Source organism: Herpailurus yagouaroundi, unplaced genomic scaffold (genome assembly GCF_014898765.1).
Source record: "Herpailurus yagouaroundi ecotype Mexico unplaced genomic scaffold, PumYag 203, whole genome shotgun sequence".
In the NCBI taxonomy this organism is placed as follows: Eukaryota; Metazoa; Chordata; class Mammalia; order Carnivora; family Felidae; genus Herpailurus; species Herpailurus yagouaroundi.
Genome location: NW_024412434.1, coordinates 17533525 through 17548921, shown reverse-complemented (window position 1 = coordinate 17548921; position 15397 = coordinate 17533525). Strand labels below are relative to the sequence as shown.

At 40.1% G+C, this 15397-nt stretch overlaps 1 protein-coding gene across 6 annotated transcripts in view; it reads left to right on the top strand.

The window, feature by feature from the left end:
- SLC39A12 (solute carrier family 39 member 12) overlaps window positions 1-15397 on the top strand; it is an 86395-nt gene that overhangs the window by 53591 nt on the left and 17407 nt on the right. The window contains exon 13 of one of the 6 annotated variants that reach the window (XR_005783408.1): window positions 5269-5426. The exons of the other annotated variants lie outside the window; for them this stretch is intronic. The gene's annotated coding sequence lies outside the window, so the exon portion shown is untranslated. The remainder of the gene's footprint in view (window positions 1-5268; window positions 5427-15397) is intronic. 6 annotated transcript variants of the gene reach the window in all.

The window sequence follows — 15397 nt, the reverse complement described above, 5'->3', positions numbered from 1 at the left end:
TCAAGAGTAGGTGCTCAACCACCTGAACCACCCAGGTGCCCAACCAATGGTAATTTTTAAAAATAATGATTTAAGTTTTGATTGCTGAAGGGCTATCAGACTGGTGAAATGAGAAAGGTTATAGTTTAAGTCTCTAACATTGCAACATACATTTCTTCGAGAGGGCCTTGCTAATGCTAACGGTGACTCACGCATCACTTTTCATCCTCAAAAATCTGATAAAGGAATTACAGCTGGAAATTTCACCCTGTTTTGCTTCTGGAAACTGCAAAATAAACCAGACTTTTTAAGGTCACCCTCTACTGGACTTTTTATGACTTAAATGTATTAAGGTGGATAATACTATCCCTTCTTGGGGCACCTGGGTGGCTCAGTCAGTTGAGCATCCAACTCTTGATCTCAGCTCAGGTCTTGATCTCAGGGTTGTGAGTTCAGGCCCTGCGTTGGGCTTTGCAACGAGTATGAAGCCTACTTAAAAACAAAACAAAACAAAACAAAACAAAAAAATGAACCTATCCTTTCTTATGTGTTGGAATAATGCAAATAAAAATGACATACATGAGTAAAAGAAATACTTAAGAGTGAAAACCAATACAAAGCCAATCCAAATGGAAGTAAAATTATGTGATGGCCTGTATCCTGGAGCAGAAAAGTGAAACGAACAATCTTGAAGAATTCGATAAGGGGACTCTTCAAGTGAACACAGCCATTTTAAACCCCAGTCTAAATACGTTTGACTTTTTGGTTGTTTTTCTTAATTCTTACGAGATTCAGAGAGATGAGGTCAATACCAAAGGGTACTTCCGTGTTTAGAAACGTTCTTACATGTAATTTACGATACTCAGGGAATTTCCTAATCTTGATGTTGAAGACAGACTTGTGGGGCAAGTTCAACCCACCTCTTCCGAACCCCAATCCTCAAGCCGTGGTCAGTATGACAGAATCTCATGATCCTTCCAGTTCAAGAAGTCTGGGTTGCTAGCCTTGAGTGATGACTTCAAAAGCACACTGTCACTCATCATTGAATGTTGTGAGCTACTTTTTGTGTAAAATGCCTGTATATCAGTCCTGAAATTCACTCTTGGATCTCCTGATGGTCAGTTTTCTGCTTCTAACTTCCTTTCCCTTTATGACTGAATTGGGGGCAGTTGCTGTATTATTTAGTTATTCCGGTTTGCTTTTTTTTTTTTTTTTCAAGTCTGTACCTCTCTTCAACTCTGATGGATACGTATCTAGTTAATCTATCTATCTAGTTAATGCTTTCTCTTTGTTCGTGAGTCTGATCTCCCAAAATGGACCTGAGAACATTATCAAGAGCCATTTGTCCCGTAGAACCCTAAGCTGGGTACATCATTTCCCCTTAGGGTTTCTCTTCCTGGTCTTGCAAGGTTAGGCGATTGTAAGAATGTGGCAGATATCCTATGAGATTCCAACTAGAATGAATCTTGACCTTGTTGCAAATTACTATCGGCCAAGGGAAAACCAGCATCCTGGCAAAAAGACAGCAAAGAAAATACTCTGGAGTTTCCTGGGGCGACTTGCTATAATCCAGGTCGCCTGCTCTCACGGCCTTTTGAGTAACTTCTAAACAAATAGGACTCTTTCACATAGCAGCAACTTTAACTGTTTCTGTGAGCTGGGGCTGTGCCAGAGAAAATAGTCTTTTGTCATTTAAAGGGAAGAAAACAAGTTTTCAAGACTGTGTAAAACAGGAAAGAAAAAAAACGACAGTAAGTAAAGGGTAAGGGCGGTGGGGGGGAAGGGGGCAGGAATCCTTCCATACACTGGTTATTTACTAAACGCTGGAAATTTACCAGGCACCTTCTCAGTTGGGCTAATGTGGAAAGATTAGCTACATTTTTGCCTTGCTTGTTTGTTTCAAAGAAATTGGGCGTGTTCTTTCAAATCCCAGAAGAAAAGGAACTAGGGGCAAAAATGGGGCCATTAGCAATGAAGTCAGCAAAGCAGAAATTCTTCACTAGGGAAATCTGCCAGCCTAAATTCTCCAAAGTGGGATTGCCTCATCCAAGCACACTAAATCTTGGTGGCATTGAATGGTTTCTGAAGAAATTTAAGAATGAATGCGGGCCTGGGCGGCCAGAGGAAATTCATGCTCCTTTAGAAAGATCAGTGTGCTAGGCTGAGTTTGCCCCAAGCAGAGACTGAAGATGCATGCGTGTGTGATGGCAGTTCACCTCCTAGGAGGTGAACCCAGGAGAGGAATGAAGGGCAGGTGGAGTGAAGCAGAAAATGACAAAAAGTCAATAGACTGATGTGTTTTTGTTAACGTGACCACCACTATGGGGACCCACCACCGCGGACCTTCTGTGGGGACTCCTGTCCCCATTGTTCAAAGGTAGACCCACAAATATCCCCCCCCCCCCAACACACACCCCTTTCAGGCTATGCATGCTTGAGCACTTGGGAAGTTCCCACGATGGTCTCAGGCCAAAACACTAGAGAAGCCCAGGGCAGGAGAAAGAGAAATGTAGTGTGGACTAAAGCAAAGCTTCTCTGCAAAACTTGCTAACACCTCCTTGGAAATGGTCTCTGCAGCAGTGGCTGAGCACCAGAGATGAGAGAATATGAGAAGTCCCTTCAGGGTTGGAGGCCAGCCAAAAACTCCATAGAGACTTAATACAAGAGAGTGGAATAAGCTTCAAACCCTATTGGTCTTTTTTTTTTTTTTTTTTTTTTTTTTTTTTTTTTTTAGAGAAAGTTGATGGGGCAGGGGGGGGGGTGCGGGTTGGGAGGCAGGGAGAGAGAGGGAAAGAGAGACTCCCAGGTAGGCTCTGCGCTGTCAGCACACAGCCCCACGTGGGGCTCAATCTCATGAACCATGAGATCATGACCTGAGCCAAAATCAAGAGTTTGTTGCTAAACCGGCTGAACCACCCAGACACCCGCCCATTGGTCTTGTGGCAATTATTTGATATTCAACCCTCTCTGTCTTCTAGCACCCAACCTTGATTCTCCTCACCTTCAGGCAGCGCTTGGGCTGATCCAGATTTCTTTCCTGGTAGGGCAGCCCAGATCTTCACTGACGGATCTACTTTATCCTAGTTGGGTCATGCTTCCTGTGGTTGCCTGTTCACCATCGTCATCAGGCGTGGAAGCATCAAGAGATGCTTCAGGAAACTCCTAGTTTCTGGCTATGTGCCTGGGTTCCTCCATTGTGTAGCCATAACGCTAGTACAAATTCTACCAATGGAAGAGCCAGCAGTGATGGTCTGCCATTGCCTCCTGATTTTCTCTCTGCTATCTCTAAGATTTCCTTCCTTCTATTCACTTTGCATTAATTTTCTGTTTATTTTCTTCCTTTGTGAGATGGGATGATGTATCGTTGATTTTAAATCTTTTCTTCTCTTAGATTAGAAGATCTAAGCATTTAAAGCTAAGCATTTTCCTCTAAGCACTGCTTTGCTGGATCCCATATATTTTCATATGTGGTGTTTTCAATACTGAACACCTTGAAATGTCTTTCAATTTCTCACATAACTTTTTTCTTATTTGGCACATGTTATATAGAAGTATGGTGCCTGGTTTCTCAGTATCTGTAACTTGTAAAAGTAGCTTTTGGTTACTGATTTTAACTTAATCCTTCATTGTCAGATATACTCTATATTATTTTAGTTCTTTGAAATATTTTGAGGTTTGTTGCATGGCTCAGTGGTCTATCCTGGTAAATGCCCTCACATGCATTTGGAAAGTACACAAGTACGGCAGCTGTTGGGTATTAGAGTTCTGTGAATGTCGGTTAAGTCAGGCTGGTTGATGGTTTTATTCATGTTTTCAAATTCCATACTGATTTGTTTTTCTCTACTTGTGTTAATTATGAGGGAGTGGCATTAAAAATATAGACTTAGGTATGTGGGTTTGCCTATTTCTTTCTTGGTTTTGTCAGTTTGGCTTTATGCATTTGAAGCTCTGTTATCACATGCATGTGTATTTAGGTTTGTCCTGTCTTCCTGATGGAATTGATATTTTTATCAGGCTGAAAGTTCCCTCTCTTTACCTCTGATAAAACTTTGTCTTGCAGCCTCCTTTGTCCGATGTTAATAAAGTCACATCTGCTTTTCTGCTTACTGTTTGCACAGGATATTTCCTTTCATCCTTTTGTCTGCTCCTGGCTATAGAAAGTAAGTGGTGGGGTCTTGACAGAGTATTTGAAGTGTCACATAACAGAAATGTCTGATGTAGTCAGCAATCCCTGGGATTAATAGGTTAGTGTCCATTTATCTTATTTATTCACTTTATCCAAATTGTATTTATAACCAGATCGACTGATTTGTGTTGTTGTTGTTGTTTGTTTTGTTTTTTGTTTTGTTTTTTTGGGGTTTTTTTTGGTACTTCCATGGTTGCTACAAAGATTGTATGAGATTTGTCCTCTATACATATAATGCCCTCCTCCCTAAGATATACTTGTCCTATTCTAGGGTACCTGTGAATATGTTATCTTACATGTCAAAAGAGACTTTGCAGATGTGATTAAGGTTTAGGACTTTGAGACAGGGAGATTATCCTGGATGATCTGGGTGGTCACATTTTAATCACATGAGTCCTTAAAAGTAGGAAACCTTCCCCAGCTATAGTCAGAGAGAGCGGTGATGGCGGAAGGAGGGTCAGAAAGATTTGGAGCTGCCGGGTGTGGAGTTGGAGGAGGGGGGCCAGGAGCCAAGGAACAAGGAATACCAGTTGCCTCTGGAAGTTGGAAAAGACAAGGTAACAGATTCTCCCCTGGAGCCTCCAGAAGGAACCAACACCTTGATTTTAGCCCCATGAGACCTGTGCCAGATTTCTGACCCATACAACTGTAAGATAATAAACTTGTATCATTTTAAATCACTGGATTAGTGGTAATTTGTTAACAGCAGCCAGAGAAAACTAATATATCCCTGTGCCACTAACCTTGGTTGAGATGTTCTTGAGAACAGAGGCAGCAACGTAGGACTCTCTTGTTCTGCTTGGGACCTGAGAGTTCCTTCTAAGAAAATACTCAGAACTAAAAGGTCTAGAGGATTTCTCATATTCACCTTCTCTAAAGTTTACAGATTTTCTCAAACAGAAGGAAAAGACAAGCCCAGAAGTATTCTTTTTTTTTTTTTTTTTTAGTCGTTTGGATAAGAGAGACTTTCTTTTAATAAATAGGACTTATTATTTAAATCATAAATTAACCCATTTTAGAGAACATAAGGCACCATGGCAAGGAAAGGTTTATTCTGGATATGAAACCGGTTTCAGACCTTGAAGCATTTTTTTTCCCTAAAGTTTTAGATCCTGCAAAACTGTTTCCATAACAACAAGCCCATGGAAACCCCAAGGGGCTATCACCACAGATGTCACGAGAGATGTCCCTGGAACTGGCAGAACTGGACAACTGCCCAGGAACCGATACGTTCATAGCATCCAAGCTGTAGCTCCTAGAGGTAGGTAGTAGAGAAGGGAGCCCTGAATTCACCAGTTCATGCCCAAACAAAATGAAATCAAACCCAGGTGCCCCCTCCGTGCGCATCAAGACCAACCAGTCGAGTGTAGACCTTATCTCTAGCCCTCTCGGCTACAAATCTCCCTAACTACACAGTTCTCTGGATCTCTTTCCCTCCCCTCTGCACTTTTTGCTTGTTTGTTTGAGCAGCTGCTCTTTTTTTTTTCTTGTCTTTTCTTTTTTCTTTCTCTTTATTTTTCTTGAGAGAGAGAGAGAGTATCTTAAGCAGGCTACACACTCAGCACAGAGCCTGATGGGGCTCCATCCCACGGCCCTGGGATCATGACCGGAGCCGAATTCAAGAGTCAGATGCTTGACTGACTGAGGCACCCAGGCGCCCTGAGGGGTTGCTCTTTTCAAATTTCTCTTCCTGTTCAAGATTATTACTCATGTTCCTTCAATCTTGATTTCACTTATATAACCATGGGGGAGGAAACACCAAGACTGAAGAGCAGTCACTTAGAGCACTTTGCGAATCTACCCACTTCTGTGAATGTCTCCTTGAAGCAATATGGCTGCCAGATTTTGCCTGGAACATTTTCAAATTTCCAGATGTGAAAGGTAGGGCAAAGACTCCTTTGAACTTAAGATCCTCTACTTTAAAAAAGAAAAATTTTTAGGGGCGCCTGGGTGGTGCAGTCGGTTAAGCGTCCGACTTCAGCCAGGTCACGATCTTGCAGGCCGTGAGTTCGAGCCCCGCGTCAGGCTCTAGGCTGATGGCTCGGAGCCTGGAGCCTGTTTCCGATTCTGTGTCTCCCTCTCTCTCTGCCCCTCCCCCGTTCATGCTCTGTCTCTCTCTGTCCCAAAAATAAATAAATGTTGAAAAAAAAAAAAAGAAAAAGAAAAAATTTTTAAATAGGCTCCATGCCCAGTGTGGGCCTCATCAAACTCACCATCCCCAAATTAAGAGTCGCGTGCTCTACCGACTGAGCCAGTCAGCTATCCCAAGATCCTCTGCTTTTAAAATATACCAAGAGGTGCCAGGGTGGCTCAATCCATTAAGCATGGGACACTTGGTTTGCATTCAGGTCGTGACCTCATGGTTTCATGGGTTTGAACCCCATATTGGGCCCCTGTTTTGGGAGCACAGAGCCTGCTTAGGATTCGCTCTCTCCCTCTCTCCGCCCCTCCCCCATTCACACTGTCTCTGTCTGTCTCAAAATAAATAAATAACCTTTAAATACATGTGTATATATATATACATACATACATACATATGTATATGATATATACATATGTATATGATATACATATGTATATATATGTGTATATGTATGTATGTATGTGTATACACACACACACACACACACACATATGCATACATACATACATGTGCGGCACCTGGGTGGCTCAGTCGGTTAGGCATCCGACTTCAACTCAGATCATGATCTCACAAATCACGAGTTCGGGCCCTGCATTGGGCTCTGTGCTGACAGTTCAGAGCCTGGAGCCTGCTTCAGATTCTGTGTCTCCCTCTCTCTCTGCCCTTCCCCTGCTCACACTCTGTTTCTCTCTCTCTCAAAAAAATAAACATTAAAAAAAAATTTTTTTAACTATACACACACACACACACATACACACACACATATATATACATATATATAATATGTACCCAAACACACAAAAATAAAATCTACGTATTAAACCCAGTCAATAAACAGGATTGTAGATCATCAGACGATGAGCATCCATTGGCTTCTCTACATTTATTTTAGCTCAGTAGATTTAACAGCTTCATAATAGTTTTCACAAAGGGTGAAAAGAACATAAGTTGACTGACAAAACGGCCACCTTTCTAGCGAGGCTTCTCATCTTTCCTTAATCACATGACTACAAAATTAAACCAAAACGAACCTACACTTTTAGGATACCGATCCTATTTCCTCTTCATTATTCTTTATCCTCCAATTTATTGATTTTGATGGGGTCTTGCTTTCTCAGAGAAATCTAGTTATGCCCAATGCACTTCAGTCAGTAATCGATAATCACCAAGTTGGTTCTGATAAAAGAGTCCTTGCTCCCTCCAAGAAAACTATTAAGCTATCGTTTCTTTGAAGGTTGAGAATACCTACGTGTCATGCCCTTTAAACAAAATGCATCCATAGAAAGGGGATATTTTGTTTGAAAGACATATAAAATAACGTTGATATACATACTAGCTTTCAACAAATATTGCACTTGAAATCAGTGAATGCAACTGACATTTAAAATACTCTTTCTCTGGGGGGGAGAAAAATGACAAGCATTTAAAAACCACGTCAGGCAGCAAAATTAATATAATTTAACATTCACAATTATTTCTTCCCCAAAACAAGAAGTATGAATCATTCTTGCCAACAATTTTGAAAGACTTTTATTCTCTTCCTTTATACATCAGTCAAACTCTGCACTTAGGTGTTTTCTACCGAGAAAATGATTAATAAACCCAATTTTGATAAATGCTGAGCTCTGCAATTTTTAAAATGTGACTACCAGAAATGTTGGCCTTTTTCTGCTCCTTGTATTTTTTTTTCCTTCTAGCTAGTCTCTCAAACCATGCACCTGTGCACACCCACATCTTCCAAAGTAATCCATTTCTTAGGAAAATACTAAAGATGGCTAATGACTCTCTTTCCTGGGCTATATAATTAAGAATTTGTCTAACTGAATCATCCCCCTAAGGACTAAATGAAGAAGTGAATTGTTAGAGACAAGTTAGAAGCAGGTAACATCTTTGTCTCTCTGAATCATGTGTGACAACGATGAGGTCTTTGCTCTACAGCTCAATTTTCAAGAGGAAATTTTCATTTGCTTTCCAATGCAAACTGCTTCATAAATTCCCTTGGGAAGATTAGGTTGGGAAATTAGAAGCCTATAATACCTGTATTGAAATATTTAAGTAAAATATCTAATGCTGAATTAAAAATAATAATAATAACCTTCAGACAGACCTCCTCTCTGGTACCTTCACTTTGGTGATCCCAGATACATGGAGGACTGTGGTCCTTACTTTCTTGCTTGCAGAGGAAAATTACAACTAATGTATTAAGTTGTTGTGAAGCTCTGTTTGTGAACAGAGCTACGAATTTAAAAAGACCTACATTCAAAGCAGATTTGTGTCAGTGGGAACAAATCTCCCAATTTTAAGGTATCGTTGAGTCAACACAGTAATCTGTGTTGAGGATGTTACTGTTCGTAATCAAATATGGAGCTATAGGCTTTTTGTCCTATAGAACTTGTGAATTTTATTTCAAGACAATATTCTGGCCATTGCTTTTACCCCCTGGAATTTTTTTAAAATTCCAGTACAATTAGCATACAGTGTTATATTAGTTTCAGGTGTACAATATGGTGATTCAGCAATTCCATACATCACCCAGTATTCATCACAACAAGTGCACTTAATCCCCACCACCTATTTCCCCCATCCCCTCACCCACCTCCCCCCGGGTAACCATCATTCGCTCTCTCTGTTTAAGAGTCTGCTTTTTTGGTTGTCTCTTTTTTGTGTTCATTTGTTTTGTTTCTTAAATGCCACATGTAAGTAAAATCCTGTGGTATTGGTCTCTGATTTATTTCTATCAGCATATACTCTCTAGGATCCATCCATGTTATTGCAAATGGCAAGATTTCATTATTTTTTGTGGCTGAGTGATATTCCACCTCTTCTTTACCCATTCATCTATCAATCGATGAGTTGCTTCCATAATTTGGCTATTGTTTATAGTGCTGCAATAAACACGGGGGTGTTCTTTGGATAAATACCCAGTAGTGGGATACTGGATCATATGGTAATTCTATTTTTAGTTTTTTGAGGAACTTCCATACTGTTTTCCATAGTGACTGTACCAGTTTGCATTCCCACCAACAGTGCATGAAGGTTCCTTTTTCTTCCCATCACCAACACTTGTTGTTTCTTGCGTTTTTGATTTTGGCCATTCTGACAGGTGTGAGGTGACACCTCACTGTGGTTTTGATTTGCATTTCCCTGATGACAGTGATGTTGAGGATCTTTTCCTGTGTCTCTTGGCCATCTTGATGTCTTCTTTAGAAAAATCTCTGTTCATGTCTTCTGCCCAGAAAATAAAACATACTTCTAGCCTCCTCCTTTATATTGCTGTCAAAGAAATGACTAAGAAAATGAATTCAAAAAAACAAAAGAGAAAACATATAATAGACAGAAGGATAGATTAGGTTGAAACCACACACCAACTTTTACCGAATCAAGTCTTAGGAGACTGTTAAAGGCACGAATTGATACGAGATTTTTCTGCAAATACTCCAGAGAAAATTTTCATTCTCCAGAACATTGTAGAAGGAGAACTCCAGCAAGCCCTCCTGAGATTTTGTAGTTGAGAAAACCTCATTCTGTGGATAGGCAATCTTCCCCAACCAATTATAGCCAGGAAACAGCCAGGTTGCTTTAAGGAAAAGAAACTTAGACTTCCCTCCATCATGTTATAGCTGACAATCACAAAGAAATTCAAAGTAAGCCACACTTCAGACTCTAAAAAAAGGACTCTAATAAGGGCACTCATCCCAAATGGCTTTGTTCCCATGACCTCATCTAAGGTGCCAGTTCCTAATACCATCACACTGGGGCATAGGGTTTCAACATACAAATTTTGAGGGAAAGAAAACATTCAATCCATAACATCTATGCTCCAGGACTTTGAGATCTAAACATAATACATGTTTCTCACTGCAAAGTGATGATAATGAATCCTTACCAGGCAGTGAATGACCCTCTTCCTATCACCTACGTTCTTGGATGTAATTAAATGCTGCTTATTGTGTTATTATAATAAGCTAGAGTTAATCAAAACAGAGCTTGGAGTATGTGTGTGTGTGTTTGTGCATGTGTGGTGTTTATTATGGTAAAAGATACAAAACAAGAAATTTACTCTTTTAACCATTTGAGTTGTAGAGCTTAATGACATTAAGTATATTCACATTCTTGTGCGTCCATCACCACTATCCATTTATAGAACTTTTCTCATCTTCCCAAACTGAAGGTCCATACTCATGAAGCACTAACTCCCCACTGTCCTGACCCCTAGTTTCTGGCAATCACCTTTTTACCTTCTGTCTCTCTGAATTTGACTACCCTAGGTACCTTATATAAGTGGAATCACATAGTATTTGTCTTTTTGTGACTGTTTGATTTTACTTAGCATAAGGTCCTCGAGGTTGATCCGTGTCAGCATGTGTCAGAATTTCCTTCCTTTTTAATGCTGGATAACATTCTATTTGTGTCTGTACAACACTTTGCTTATTCAGTTATCCATCAGTAGACATTGAGTGGCTTTCACCTTTTGGCTATTGTGAATAATGCTGCTGTGAACATGGGTATACAAATATATCTTGAAGTCCCTGCTTTCAGTTCTTTTATGTATATATCCCAAAATAGAGTTGTGGAATCATAGAGTATCTATTTTCAATTACTTATTTTCCATAGTGGCTGCATCATTTTACCCACCCTCTTTCTCTGCATCATCACCAACACTTGTTATAGCCTGTCATTTTGAAAATAACAATCCTAATGGATGTGAAGTGGTATCTCATTGTTGTTTTTGTTTGTATTTCCTGAATGTTCAGTGATGTTCTTCACCATCTTTTCATGTGCTTATTGAACATTGGTATATTTTCTTTGGAGAGATGCATATTAAAGTCCTTGGATCACTCTGTTTAGATTTTTGTGTGAGTGTGAGTTGTAGGAGTTCTTCATATATTCTGTATATCAATCCCTTATCAGATAAATGACTTACAGATGTTTCCTCCCATTCCGTGGATTGCCTTTTCACTCTGTTTTAATGTCCTTTGATGCATAAAAGTTTTACATGTTGGTAAACACAAATTTAATCTATTGTTTTCTTTTCTGAGCTTTTAAAGACATACCCAAGAAATCATTGCCAAATCCACTGTCATGAAGATCTCTCACTATGTTTTCTCCTAAATGTTTTACAGTTTTAAGTCTTACATTTAGGTCTTTTATCCGTTTGGAGTTCATTTGGTATAGGGTATAAGGTTAGAGTCCAACTTCATTCTTTTGCATGTGGATACACAATTTTCCCAATACCTTATGTTGAAAGGACTGTTCTGAAAGAATAGATTTGGCACTCTTGTCAAAATTGCCTATGTATGCAAGAATTTATTTCTGGTTTCTCTATTGTATTCCATTGGTCTATAGTGTGTCTTTATGCCAGGACAAGACTCTTGATTATTGTAGCTTTGTAGTTAATTTTGAAATCAGAAAGTGTGAGACCTCCAACTTTGTTCTTTTTCAGGATTGTTTTGACTATTCAGGGTCTCTTGAGATTTTATGTGAGTTTTAAGATTGATTTTTCTATTTCTATAAAAAAATCATAAAGATTTTGACAGGAATTGAATTAAATCTGTAGATCACTTTACCTGGTATTGATATCCAAGCAATATTAAGTCTTCCAATCCATGAACATAGGACATCTTTCCCTTTATTTGTGTCTTCTTGGTGAAGTTTATTCCGAAGTATTTTATTATTTTTGATGATATATTGCAGGTGGAATTGTTTTATTTAAAAAAGTTTTTTTTATGTTTACGTATTTTTGAGAGCATGAGAGACAGAACCCAAGCAGGAGAGGGGCAGAGAGAGGGAGACATAGAATCCAAAGTAGGCTCCAGGCTCTGAGCTGTCAGCACGGAGCCCGACGCAGGGCTTGAACCCAAGGACCATGAGATCATGACCTGAGCTGAAGTCAGAAACGTAACTGACTGAGCTACCCAGGCGCTCCTGGAATTGTTTTCTTAATATCCTTCCTTTTCAGAGTGTTCATTATTTGGGTACAGAAACACAGCAGATTTTTATGTTGATTTTGTATCATACAATTGCTAAATTTTAAATATGTTTTAACATCTCAAAAGTAAAAAAGATATTGGTACTGGGTAACAAATTTTTATTTATCAGGACATGTTTTGTAAGCAGTATTTCTTAAAAATGTAATGCTTTAGTGAATACAATTGTTTAGGTTAAAGACATTTACAAGTCAAAAGGATTCCATCATTAATCACATGAGGTCATTTCTCTTCTTTTGTTTTTTTAACTCACTCAAAACAGAAATCTGACTCAATTTTATCCACTTTTTTCCTCTTCTTCTTTAATTTTAAGTTATACGAATAGATAAACATGCATTCATGAGAACAAGTAAATAAAAGAAATCTCTGTATTTCCTTAAAGTTAGAAGGGATGATGTTTTCTTAAATTCTTAATGAACAATGTATGACAAATTTGATCCTTGTGTGATCTTTCATTTACTAGACCAACTTCCCTGGTAGATTTATGTAGTCTGTGACAGTGAGTGCAAGATACAGTCTTGTTTACATATTAAGACTAACATAGGTTGTTTACAATTCAGTTCATCTAAAGTTAATTGAATGCGTGAAAAAATCACTGCTGTGAAGACCCAGCCTATGTGTGGCTTCATATTGTCACCAGTCCAGAAGAAAACCAAAAAGGTCATGTGATTGTTTCCGTGGTTGAATACTTACTAAAACAAGTATATTGTTCACTCAACAGATGAGAGAAGAAAGACAAAACTTAGTCCACCTATGTATTGGGTTTATAAAGACCAACAGTGTTTCTAATTTATCAATTTTTCAGCAAGTTGTGATCTCATGGATGACTTCTTCAGAAAATTTTCTTGGAGACAGCTCATGGATAAAGGATCATATAGACTGAGTGTTAGGTTTTACAAACACTGGCCGAACTTTCGGGTGTCATTAAGAACCATAGTAAACTGAGGGTACAGGGGAAGATGGCGGCGTAGGAGGACACTGGGCTCATCTTGTCCTACTGATCGCTTAGGTTCCACCCACATTGGCCTAAATAACCCAGAAAACCACTGGAAGACTAGCAGAATGGACTCTCTGGAGCCAAGTGTAGACAAGAGGCCCACGGAAGAGGGTAGGAAGGGCGGAGAGGCAGTGTGCACTCCACAGATTAGTGGGAGGGAGCCGGGGTGGTGGAGGGGCAGCCTGCCCGGCAAGGCAGAGCCCCCCGAGGTCTGGCTTGCAAAAGCGGAGGGGCCAGACTGCGTGAGTTCTGACAGCCAGCAGGACTTAACATCTGGAATTTTAAAAGTCAACATCTCTGCTCTCGGAGAGCGGGGAGGGCGAGAGGACGCCAGAAGGGAGAGTCATTGAGCCCTGGAAGGACAGAGCTCGGCAGGGGAACAAAGGCACTGGCAAGCGCCATCTCCCTCTCCCACCCCCCAGCCAAAATTCCAAAGGGAACCAGTTCCCGTCACCAAACTTGCTTGCACCGTGCAAACGCCCAACGCTGTGCTTCTGTGGATGCATCCCTCTGACGGGTCTGCCTCCCTCCTGGTGCTTCAGAGCGAAAAAGCTACCTAAGCCTGCCCCTCCTGACCCTGTGCACCTTGCGGATTGACCCCATCTAATACGCCCTTGGCCAGATCCCATCGACGCAGCACCACAAGCCTGGCAGTGTGCAAGCAGCCCAGACAGGGGCCATACCACTCCACAGTGAGTCCTGACCCTGGGAGAGGAGAAGATAGGGTACACACCAGTCTGACTGTGGGCCCAGCGATATCTGGGGGCAGATATCGGGTCTGACTGCAACCCTGCCCACCAACACAAGTTTCTCTGGATAGCACAGAGGAAGTGCCCTGCAGTTTGAAGTTACCACAAGCACTACCCAAAATGACAAAACAGAAGAATTCTCCTCAAAGAAACTCCAGGGAGTAGCGACAGCTAATGAATTGATCAAAACCAATTTAAGCAATATAATTGAACAAGAATTTAGAATAATAATCATAAAATTAATGGCTGGGCTTGAAAAAAGCATAGAGGACAGCAGAGAATCTACTGCTACAGAGATCAAGGAACTAAAAATTAGTCATGATGATTAAAAAATGCTATTAATGAGGTGCAAAATAAAATGGAGGCAGCCATAGCACAGATTGAAGAGGCAGAGGAGAAAATACGTGAATTAGAAGATAAAATTATGGAAAAAGAGGAAGCTGAGAAAAAGAGAGATAAAAAATTCCAGGAGTATGAGGGGAGAATTAGAGAACTAAGTGATGCAATCAAACAGAACATTATTGGTATCGTAGGAATTCCAGAAGAAGAGAGAGAGAAAGGGGCTGAAGGTGTACTTGAACAAATCATAGCTGAGAACTTCCCTGATCTGGGGAAGGAAACAGGCATTGAAATCCAAGAGGCATAGAGAACTCCTTTCAGACGTAACTTGAATCGATCTTTTGCAAGACGTATCATAGTGAAACTGGCAGAATACAAGGATAAAGAGAGAAATCTGAAAGCAGCTAGGGATAAATGGGCCCTAACATACAAAGGTAGACATGTAAGGGTAGTAGCAGACCTATCCACTGAAACTTGGCAGGCCAGAAAGGAATGGCAGGAAATCTTCAATGTGATGAACAGAAAAAAATATGCAGCCAAGAATCCTTATCCTGCAAGCCTGTCATTCAGAACAGAAGGAGAGATAAAGGTTTTCCCAAGCAAATAAAAACTGAAGGAATTCATCACCACTAAACCAGCCCTACAAGAGATCCTAAGGGGGACTCTGTGAGTAAAATGTTGCAAGGACCACAAAGTACCAGAGACATCACTACAAGCATGAAACCTACAGACATCACAATGACTCTAAACCCATATCTCTCAATAATAGCACTGAATGTAAATCGACTAAATGCTCCAACCAAAAGACATAGGGTATCAGAATGGGTAGAAAAAAAAATACCCATCTATTTGCTGTCTACAAGAGATGCATTTTAGACCTGAGGACACCTTCAGATTGAAAGTGAGGGGATGGAGAACTATCTATCATGCTACTGGAAGTCAAAAGAAAGTTGGAGTAGCCATACTTATATCAGACCAACTAGACTTTAAATTAAAGGCTATAACAAGAGATGAAGA